This window comes from Pristiophorus japonicus, chromosome 15, assembly GCF_044704955.1.
Source record: "Pristiophorus japonicus isolate sPriJap1 chromosome 15, sPriJap1.hap1, whole genome shotgun sequence".
Classification (NCBI taxonomy): domain Eukaryota; kingdom Metazoa; phylum Chordata; class Chondrichthyes; family Pristiophoridae; genus Pristiophorus; species Pristiophorus japonicus.
This window is the reverse complement of record NC_091991.1, coordinates 68,564,662-68,576,897: the sequence shown is the minus strand read 5'-3', so window position 1 is coordinate 68,576,897 and position 12,236 is coordinate 68,564,662.

Here is a 12,236-nt window from a genome sequence, read left to right as displayed (position 1 = left end):
TGCTGTTGGCAAACAAGGCAACGACTACTAGTGTTCTGGGCCAACGCCTGAAGTCTTGGGTGCCACCAAGTAGCCAAAAGCGTATCACTTGTCGCCCTTGCTCCACAATGAGTAGCAAAATGCAGACATTCGATAACCCATGAGGCCAACTCGTCAGACATGCAAGTCTGTTCCGCGGGAGTGGTCCAGAGTTTAGAGACATTGTCATAGGTACATCCATAATCTTTCCACAACAGTTTATCTTTTTCAGGAGCGTCCTCCTGTGCTTTAATAACATCTTGGATGGTTGGCATTGGTTTTTCCGAGGCTAACTTATCCTTCATAGGGTTTTTAGTTTGACTCATCATTCTAGGTACTACCATTCGTTGTCCACGAGAGGCCTGTTTGGCCTCTTGGTCAGCACAACGATTCCCTATATCAACCAGAGAATTTCCGGTAGTGTGGGCAATACATTTGACAATGGCAATGCGCTTGGGGAACATGAGGGCTTGCAACAAATCAGATACTAGCTGTTTATGAGATATCTCATTCCCATTTGAAGTTAGGAATCCCCTATTCTTCCATAATTGTCCGAAATCATGGGCTACTCCAAAGGCATACCCAGAGTCGGTATAGATATTAACCTTGAGGTCTTTAACCAAGATACAGGCTCGGGTAAGGGCAAATAGTTCAGCTTATTGGGCGGAATAGGCGGTCTCAAAGGCGGCAGATTCCACGATCTGATTCTCCTGGTTTACTATAGCATATCCAGAATTTCGTCTGCCTTCTGGGTCAATGGAAGAACTTCCGTCTATATACATAATACAGTCTGGATCTTCCATTGGTACATCAACTAAATCCTCCCTGATTGATGTGGCCCCCTGAATTAAAAATAAACAATCATGACTGGGTTCTTCCTCATCTTGGGGTGGCTCGGTAAGAAAACAGGCCGGATTGATGGCAGTACAGTGCCGAAAGGTCAGCCTTGGATTATTTAGTAGGTAGATCTCATATCTACTTTGCCTAGCCATGGTAAGTTGTTGAGTCTGCAGTTGACCCAAGAGGGCAGCTACGGAGTGAGAGGTATATACAACAATATCCTGCTGAAGGGTAAGGTTGGCGGCAGATTGTAGGCTATTGTAGATAGCAGTTAATATTTGAGTACATACGGGGTGTCCCAAGGCAACGGGTTCTATTTTAGAATAGCAGTAAGCAACAGGCCTATGTTTATCCCCGTGTTTCTGAGTTAAGACAGCGGTAGCACAATCTTTCATGATCGTACAATACAGTTGAAAGGGACGGTCGTAGAGAGGCCGTCCCAAAGCCGGAGCTTGCAGCAGGGCTGTTTTTAGTTCCTTAAAGGCTTGGATGTCTGTGGTTTCTATTTTAAAGCTGCCTTCCTTGGTAGTGTACGGTGTGAGTTGCTTGGTCATCAGGGCAGCATTAGGAATCCAGGATCTACAGTAATTTATCATCCCCAACCACTGCCGCATTTGTCTAGCCGTGCTAGGGACTGAAAACTGGCAAATGGGTTTGATTCGACATGCCTCCAAGGCTCGGTGGGTGCCTGATAAAATGATCCCAAGAAATTTGACTTGAGACTGGCCAATTTTGACCTTTGACGGGGATACTATGTATCCCAGGGAGGACAAGTAATTCAATAACTGATTAGCATCCTCTCTATTACTTGGTTCATCTATGCTGGATACCAGTAAATCATCCACATACTGAATTAAAGTAGATCCCTTAGTCAGCGTGAGAGATTGTAACTGTTTCTGCAGGCACCTTGAGTATAAGGTTGGGGAGTGGATGAACCCTTGGGGAAGTCTAGTCCAGGTATATTGCTGTCCCTGGTAAGTGAAGGCAAATAGGTACTGACTCGCCTGGGCTAGCGGTAAAGCGAAGAAGGCGTGTTGGAGGTCTATTATTGTGAAGATCTTGGCGTCTGCTGGGATTAAAGACAGTATCTGTGCTGGGTTGGGAACCAGAACGTGCAGGGGCTGGACGATAGCATTGATAGTTCGAAGGTCTTGGACTAAACGGTATTCGTTTGGTCTGCCTGGCTTAGGCACTGCCAATATAGGAGTATTACACGGGGACTGGCATCGGACCAAAATCCCCTGTTCCATTAGCCCCTTAATCAGTTGGTGGATACTCGGTATTGCCTGTGATTTCAGTGGGTACTGTCGGATAGAGGGCCAGTCCACATTGCCCTTCACTGGGATCTCAATCGGATCAATGGGAGTATAACCCACATGGGAGGGGTCCTCTGCCCACACATGAGGATCCACATAGTCAGGTATGTCAGAGCCAGTATGGTGCTGTATAGTCGTTAAGACCTTCTCGGGGTCCCCATGAAATTGGACTGTTCGGCCATGTTTTACAATTTGCACATCCCGGCTGGTAGGGTCAGCCTCATCTATGGTCTTGCGTACCATAACTCCCAAATCTTTAGCATGGTGAGGGGCTAATACTTCACGAGCAATATGCGGTGCCATTGTTAGGGGCTGTCTCCACAGATTCTTATCCATTTCCACAAAATCTGCCTCTCCTTCCGGTCCAGTCACTCTAGCCCTTAATAGAATTCCCTTCACTTCCCCTTCGTGATCCTGATAAAAGTTCTGCAGGTCCTGATTCTTTCCGGTGGGATCGTATGCTAGGGTTACGTGATAGGGTGCCTGCGGCAGGTCCAGAGACCACCACTGAGGGGTTCTGGTGGTATAATACTGCCGCTTAAGGGTTCCCTGTTTTACAATAATCCTATCATCTCCACACTCCAAATGCAACTGGAATTTGCAGAGGAGGTCTCTAGCCATCAAGTTACAGTCCAGATTGGTAGTGATGACAAATCGATGTTCTACCAATTCTTCCTGGTAACCCACTTTAACCGGTTCTGACACCGGGAATGTCGAGATTTGTCCCAGGAATCCTGAAAGTTCCTGTGTTTCAGTAGAGGCAGGGAGTTTAAGCTTTGATTGTACAGAAGACATGAAGGCTCCCGTATCTATCAAAAAGGGTCGCCACTCATTCAGAATTTTTAACAATATCATTGGTTCGTCGTCCAGGGAGGATCCCTGCACAATCAAGCTGCGTAGTCAATACGAATCGGGGGACAATTGACCAAAGGGGTTATTCTGGGAGAAGTTAGTGTAAGATCCTCGTCCTCTTCCCCCTTGCCCCCCTCCTCTTCCTCTTCCTTTTTCATGCTGACGGTAGGGGCAATTTTAATTCCAATGTCCTTCCTGCCCACAATTAAAGCAGTCATTTCCTCTTACCCAGTCCCGACCTCTTCCCATACCATGCCGGGGACAATAGGGAGGTTTGTAATTAGCAGGGCTCGGGCCGTTTGGGTGTTTAGTATAACCGTATCCTTGCTTATCCATCCAATCCTGTATGCAACACTGCGGTTCTATTGGTCCTTCCACCCGAGATGGCTCTTCCTTTCTAGTCACGTATTCAGACTTGACCCGGGTTGGGGGCGCACCTCCCCCCTCTCCTTTCTTTTCCTGCCAATAATTTCTAACCGCCCTTTCCATCTGGGCTTTACAGTTATCTGCCCAATTCATATTATTTGTCCGGATAGCGTGAGCAATCGAATAGGGCAGACACTGAAGTAGAATAGCACAGAATTGAGGAGAATCCTCTCCCTCCCTGAAAGCATTATCTCCTGATTGACTCCCGTATACTTCAATAAATCTTTCCATAAATTCATCGGCAGTTTCCTCACGCTTGGGTTTAGTTTCTAATACTGTGGCCATACTGATGGGCTTCTGAAGGGTCGTGGTGAGAGCATTGAAAATAGCGTTTAGGCGATCCTGGACATCATTAGGGTGAGCAACCACCAATGCATCATGAGTAGCATGTCCTAGGTGAGTTAGAAATCGGGTGTGTTCAGTTGGGCTCAAGGTTTGCTTTACCAAGGCCCACAGGTCCCTTGATTCTGCATTATAAACTGAAATAGTTGTTCGAAGATGATCTATAAATTTGATAGGTTCTTTTTTTCGATCTGGTATGCTGGCCATAAGGGCCATAATTTCGTTCGGTTTCCAGGGCACATAGACATCTATAGTGGGGTGGTCTGCAGCTTGTTGTGCATCAGGGTTTGGCATTGGTCTGACAGGGAATTGGTGTCGGGACTTTGGGATCTTGGAAATCATTTCTAGGTCGGAGGATGTTTCGGAGCTGTCTGACTGCTTGACAGTTCTGCGTCTCGATCGGCGGGGGTGTTTGCTATGTCTTTCACAACTTGGACTGGTAGATTGACTAGAAGATTTACGGGACTGTCTGTGATATCGAGATATAGTTCTGCCCTTTCGAGTGTGAGATCTGGTCCTTTCGGCTATATTGCTTGTGAACTGGGGATCCGAATCGCTATCAGAGGATAAGGAGTCAGTTTGGGTTTGTTGCTTTGTTGGTATGGGGTTATTTTTAACTCCTCTCGCTGGAGTGTAAGGTGGAGGGTGATGGGAAGAGGACTGGAGCAAGGGGCCAGGGGGTGCGGGAGGCGCCGTTGGTCGCTGAGTCAGTGACCACTCATCAATTTCATCATCAGCCTCGGTCAAAACAAAGCCAGCCATTTGACTACGTAGTCGGTCAATACCTTTCTCAGAGGTCCCAGAGGATCTCTTAGTAAGTTTCTCATGCGCGCATTCTTTTTTTAAGACGTCTACAATTTTAACATGTGTTCCCTCTGTCAATGAGAGTCCTAATTTAATAGCATTTATTTGCCAACTTGACAGAAGTGATGCATCTTTTAATTTTTGACAATAGTGTCGCCATGTTGCAATAAAATTTTTGTCCCCTTTTCCTCGTCCCCTTCTCCAAATTAATCAGTGTGCTTTTTTTGCTACCTCTACGCTTCTAGTGCCACCTAGAGGCCACTGGCCATCTCCTAATAATTTATTCAGGGCTCCTGATAATTTTCTAAAGTCTTCAGCTCTTTCAGGGAATTCCTCACATAACTTTTGTAGCGGACTATCCGCATCCGTTGTTTTATCCAACTGATTACCCATTTTCACGCTGCCCCTCGTGTTTAAACTGACTCTAATTACCGCATCGTTACGCGTTCACGTCGTCGTGCGATTTGAACAAACTCAAAATAAACACAGACTTTACTGAAACTAACACTGACTTCCGCATCGCCCTGCGGTTCGCGTCACCGCGCGATTTGAAACACTTAAAATAAACACAGACTTTACTAAAACTAACACTGACTTCCGCGTCGCCCCGCGGTTCGCGTCGCCGCGCGATTTGACTTAACTAAACTAACACAGACTTCCGCATCGCCCCGCGGTTCATGTCGCCGCGCGATTGAACAAACTTAAAATAAACACAGACTTACTGAAACCAGCACTGACTTAGGCATCACCCCGCGGTTCGCATTGCTGCGCGTTCGCGTCGGCCCACGTTCACTCTGCCGTGCACTCGCGCTGCCACACGTCCCACGCCGCCGCATGTTTCATGCTGCTGCGCGTTTGCGTTGGCCCACGTTCACTCTGCCGTGCGCTCGCGCCGCCGCACGTCCCACGCCGCTGCGCGTTTCACGCTGCTGCGCTTTCGCGCCGCCGCACGCCCCACGCTGCCGTGCATTTATCTAGCCCTACCTTTCGAGTTGCTGCGTGATTTAAATCCAATCTGTGCCTAGACGGGCCAAGTGATATACAAGGTCGACGTCACACCTGACTTGGACACCTATCCTCTATTTAATTCCCCATAAACTTTACTTAATTCCCTGTGAGCCTAATTTAATTTCTTATGAGCCTTATTTAATTTTTTTTTAGTCTCCAGATTTCCCTATCCTTTTGCGTCACTGTGCAGTTTAAATCCAATCAGTGCCTAGACGGGCCAAGTGATATACAAGGTCAACATCACACCTGACTTGGACAAATTTAGAAGGTATTCGCCAGATTGTTATGGATCTCGTTCAGACACTACCCGAGAACCAGCGAGTGGCTAAACTTTTCTCAGACTTTTGAAAACGGGGGAAACTGGAACAGTATTGAAATCATACTCCCTCCAGTGGCCACTTTCCCCTCGTCTCGTCCAAGGCTAGTTTGGCTCTTAATTCGCAAGTTTTCGGCAGTCGTCCGTTGAGATCCCACTTCTGACACCAAATGTAAATGTAGATTCTTTTCTCTCAATCTGGTTCAGTAAAATTACTGAGTCGAATACCGATTGTACTTTCAACAAAGCAGTCTTTATTCACCGGCCGGCGAGACTTATCAGACAGAACGTATACTCTCTCGATAGAGCGTACACACTTCCAATGGATAAGCGAAGTTACATCGTAAAGCGACAACAGTTATACATTTTTGAAAATAGATAACAAGATACAATTTGATTGACATTCTAATTTAGCTTATCCCTTTTGATTCTTCCTTTTCTTTGTCCACTCATTAGTCAATATCTATATGGGCTGTTTCTACGAAAGCTCAGGCATTGCCTCTAAATGTTACAACTTTACTGGCGTGACTTACGAACTGAAACCGTGCAATTCTGCTAATTGTGCTGATGTTGTATTTCCATATATCTATTTCATGTTACAATTTATATTGACAGGATTAGTAGCTTAAAACCTTGAGAAAGCCTGTTAATTGTGCTGATGTTGTATTATTTGCAATCTGACATTCTCTTAGTTATTTTTCCATGGCTTATATATTTTCATATATCTAGTTCATTTTACTGTCTTTAATTCCATATATCTCGTTCACATATCCACATTAGCAATGTTGCCCCACCACCTGGCTCCAGTGCCCAAAGAATCTTCATGACCTCAGACCACTGGTCAAGGTTAGTGAATGCATCCTCAAATTTAATTTCCTACCAACTGCACCACTAGTCTGACACACTGCTCAATGCACAACCCCCAATCACTCACCTACCAACAATCTGCACCAATGACGAGACACATATCCCATTCCTAGCCTCACCACACCTTCTTGGAGGAGACGGTGTAGGCCATTCTTGGCAGGGGCATGGTTGAGCACTTGGCCAGTGGCGGGGCTGAAAGGATACAAGATGCGGGTGTCCTTGTAAGGTTTCCTTCTGGCATGCACCTCTTGCTTACCTGCCCTCCCATCAGCACAATTCCACCCTTATATCTTCCTCATTTCACACACCCAAAACATGCAGACTGCCCAGCCAGTGGGTCAACAAGAAGAGACAGCTTGCCCAGCCAGTGGGACCACAGGCAGATGATCCCATCCCAGATATCCCAGCCACAAAGGGGCTGCCTGGGATGGAAACATAGAAATAGAAAATAGGTGCAGGAGTAGGCCATTCAGCCCTTTGAGCCTGCACCACCATTCAATAAGATCATGGCTGATCATTCCCTCAGTACCCCTTTCCTGCTTTCTCTCCATACCCCTTGATCCCCTTAGCCGAAGGGCCATATCTAACGCCATCTTGAATATATCCAATGAACTGGCATCAACAACTCTCTGTGGCAGGGAATTCCACAGGTTAACAACTCTCTGAGTGAAGTTTCTCCTCATCTCAATCTTAAATGGCCTACCCCTTATCCTAAGACTGTGTCCCCTGGTTCTGGACTTCCCCAACATCGGGAACATTCTACCCGCATCTAACCTGTTCAGTCCCGTCAGAATCTTATATGTTTCTATGAGATCTCCTCTCATCCTTCTAAACTCCAATGTATAAAGGCCCAGTTGATCCAGTCTCTCCTCATATGTCAGTCCTGCCATCCCGGGAATCAGTCTAGAGAACTTTCGCTGCACTCCCTCAATAGCAAGAACGTACTTCCTCAGATTAGGAGACCAAAACTGAACACAATATTTCAGGTGAGGCCTCACCAAGTCCCTGTACAACTGCAGTAAGACATCCCTGCTCCTAGACTCAAATCCCCTAGCTATGAAGGCCAACCTACAATTTGCCCTCTTCACCACCTGCTGTACCTGTATGCCAACTTTCAATGACTGATGAAACATTACACCCAGGTCTCGTTGCACCTCCCCTTTTCCTAATTTACCGCCATTCAGATAATATTCTGTCTTCGCGTTTTTGCCCCCAAAGTGGATAACCTCACATTTATCCACATTATACTGCATTTGCCCACTCACCTAATCTGTCCAAGTTACCCTGCAGCCTCCTAGCATACCCCTCACAGCTCACACCACTACCCAGTTTAGTGTCATCTGCAAATTTGGAGATATTACACTCAATTCCTTCATCCAAATCATTGATGTATATTGTAAAGAGCTGGTGTCCCAGCACTGAGCCCTGCGGCACTCCACTAGTCACTGCCTGCCATTTTGAAAAGGACCTGTTTATCCTGACTGTCTGCTTCCTATCTGCCAACCAGCATCCTTCCGTCTGATTCCTCCTCTTAGGCTTCCTCCTCTTTTGCGTCTTCCTCTTCCCTCTGCAACGGATGCTGTAAATGTGAAATTACAGTATAAAATGCTGGGGGTTGACTTATGAAAATAGGTTGAGTAGGTTGGGCCTATACTTATTGGAGTTCAGAAAAATGAGAGGTGATCTTATTGAAACATATGATAATGAGGGGACTCTACAAGGTGGATGTAGAGAGGATATTTCCACCCACAAGAGGAAACTAAAACTAGGGGACATAATCTCAGAATAAGGGGTCGCCCATTTAAAATTGAGATGAGGAGGAATTTCTTCTCTCCGAGGGTTGTAAATCTATGGAATTCTCTGCCCCAGAGAGCTGTGAAGGCTGGGTCATTGAATATATTTAAGACGGAGATAGACAGATTTTTGAGCGATAAGGGAAGTGGAACTGAGTCCATGATCAGATCAGCCATGATCTTATTAAATGACGGAGCAGGCTCGAGGGGCGAGGTGGCCTACTCCTGCTCCTATTTCTTATGTTCTTATGTAAATACTCAGTTGATCAAGCAGCAAGTCGACCTGAGATGTGAACTCTGTATTTCTCCTCACGGATATTGCGCAACCTGCTGAGTATTCACAGCATGTTCTGTCTTCTCAAAGGCCTTAATTTACCATCTGAGCCCTTGCAGTAAGCCACCACTTCAATAAAAAATGTTTTAAAACAGTCCAAATCCTTAAATTCAAACTTACCTGAATGATGTGTGTGTCCCTTTAAGAGCTGCAGACATCGCCACTGTCAGTCTGCTTGCACGGCAGATTAGGACGCAGCTCTGAATTTTGCACTCGGTTCGAAATTCACATTGGTGGCGTTAAGTCAGCGCTGCATGCTGATTGATGTCACCACACCGCCATTTTATTTCTAGAGTGCTGCCAGCAAAGGGGGAGGGCAATATGGCGGCCGGCGCAGGAACAGTCACCTGCTGGCGTAAGAACGGCAGCCACCATTTTATCACCATTTCATGGCACTACGGAGTGGCACTCAAAAGATGGATTTCTCGCCCTTGATTTCAAGAAGATATATATTTCGGGAATTCAGACGCTGTTTGTTTTATTATGGTTAAAGCAATTCTAATTTGTGCATAAATCAAAGATGTGGTTTTAAATGATAATGCAAGTTTTTCTGGTGTGTAATTGTTTTCTTTTAAACCCATGTTTTGTGCCTGAAGTTAATTTAGGTAAACAAAAAAGACCTTGGAGATTAAAAGGCATTTTTAAAGTGTACAAGTTTAAAGTGTAAAATCACTTTACACCATTTTGCTTCTACAGTACGTAGGACGTATTGACATAAAGGCATCACATTGGAAGGACGTAATTAACCCTATTAAAAGATACATTAGAGCCCCTCAGGGACTTCGACCTTGTCTTTCTTAGGCTAGTGCGAGCAGTCAAGACAATGATGCAGTAGCAGGACATTTGGAAAAGCAAAATTTGGTCAGGCAGAGTCAGCATGGATTTATGAAGGGGAAGTCATGTTTGACAAATTTGCTAGAATTCTTGAGGATGTAACAAACAGGGTGGATAAAGGGAACCAGTGGATGTGGTGTATTTGGAATTCCAGAAGGCATTTGACAAGGTGCCACATAAAAGGTTACAGCACAAGATAAAAGTTCATGGAGTTGGGGGTAATATATTAGCATGGATAGAGGATTGGCTAACGAACAGAAAACAGAGAGTAGGGATAAATGGTTCATTCTCGGGTTGGCAATCAGTAACCAATGGGGTGCCACAGGGATTAGTGCTGGGACCCCAACTATTTACAATCTATATTAACAATTGGAGGAAGGGGCCGAGTGTAACGTAGCCAAGTTTGCTGATGATACAAAGATGGGAGGAAAAGCCATGCGAGAGGAGGACACAAAAAATCTGCAAAAAGACATAGACAGGCTAAGTGAGTGGGCAAAAATTTGGCAGATGGAGTATAATGTTGGAAAGTGTGAGGTCATGCACTTTGGCAGAAAAAAATCAAAGAGCAAGTTATTATTTAAATGTAGAAAGATTGCAAAGTGCTGCAGTACAGCGGGACCTGGGGGTACTTGTGCATGAAACACAGAAGGTTAGTATATAGGTACAGCAAGTGATCAGGAAGGCCAATAGAATCTTGGCCTTTATTGCAAAGGGGATGGAGTATAACAGCAGGGAAGTCTTGCTACAGTTGTACAGGGTGAGGCCACACATGGAATACTGCGTGCAGTTTTGATTTCCATATTTATGAAAGGATATATTTGCTTTGGAGGCAGTTCAGAGAAGGTTCACTAGGTTGATTCCGGGGATGAGGGGGTTGCCTTATGAGGAAAGGTTGAGTAGGTTGGGCCTCTACTCATTGGAATTCAGATGAATGAGGGGTGATCTTATTGAAATGTATAAGATTATGAGGGGGCTTGACAGGGTGGATGCAGAGAGGATGTTTCCACTGATAGGGGAGACTAGAACTGGAGGGCATAATCTTAGAATAAGGGTCCGCCCATTTAAAACTGAGATGAGGAGAAATTTCTTCTCTCAGAGGGTTGTGGATCTGTGCAATTCGCTGCCTCAGAGAGCTATGGAAGCTGGGACATTGAATAAATTTAAGACAGAAAATAAACGATAAGGGAATAAGGGGTTATGGAGAACGGACATGGAAGTGGACCCGAGTCCATGATCGGATCAGCCATGCTCGTATTAAATGGCGGAGCAGGCTCGAGGGGCAGTATGGCCTACTCCTGCTCCTATTTCTTATGTTCTTATGTTTTAAAATGCTTATGGCACCCAATGAGTCTGTTGCACGCAAGTTACTATTGGTACCAGTCAAACGGTCACTTCATATAATGGAATTTCCCCAAATGAAAGCGTAAAATCACTTTACACCTTTTTCCTACAACAACCAGTTTCTTAGAACAACTGCGCAGTGAAGCCCATACCTGTTCCCAGATGGATAATCAGAACCATTTGTTTTGTTTGGCTTTGTATTTTGTAGTGCTACTCTTTGTTTTAGTGTTAATAAAAGTTATTAAAGATATAGGAACAGGAGTAAGTCTCAAGCCTGTTCCAGCATTCAATTTTCTGACATCACTCAGGAACAGCCTCGCTCTAATTTTAAGGTTATGCCCCCTGGTTCTGGACTCCCCCACCAGAGGAAGTATTTTCTCTCTATCTACCCTATCCAATCCTCTAATCATCTTAAACACCTCAATTAGTATCACCCCTTAATTTTCTATAAAGGGACTACAAGCCTGTCTATGCAACCTGTCCTCATAATTTCCCCTTTTTAGCTCCGGAATCATTATGGGTAATCTGCACTGCACTCCTGCCAATACATACTTCCTGAGGTGTGGTGCCCACAACTGAATGCAGTACTCTAAATGTGGTCTAAGGTTGTGGATAAATGTTCATCGAAAAGGAGCTTTTTTTACTCAGAGCTGCTCATTTTCTCTTAAAAGATGACAACCAGATTTCCCACAATGAGACCTCCATACTTAAAATATGGAAGTTAACTAAACTATATTGACATAAGAACATAAGAACATAAGAATTAGGAACAGGAGTAGGCCATCTAGCCCCTCGAGCCTGCTCCGCCATTCAATAAGATCATGGCTGATCTGGCCGTGGACTCAGCTCCACTTACCCGCCCGCTCCCCGTAACCCTCAATTCCCTTATTGGTTAAAAATCTATCTATCTGTGACTTGAATACATTCAATGAGCTAACCTCAACTGCTTCCTTGGGCAGAGAATTCCACAGATTCACAACCCTCTGGGAGAAGAAATTCCTTCTCAACTCGGTTTTAAATTGGCTCCCCCGTATTTTGAGGCTGTGCCCCCTAGTTCTAGTTCTAGTCTCCCCGACCAGTGGAAACAACCTCTCCGCCTTGATCTTGTCTATCCCTTTCATTATTTTAAATGTGTCTATAAGATC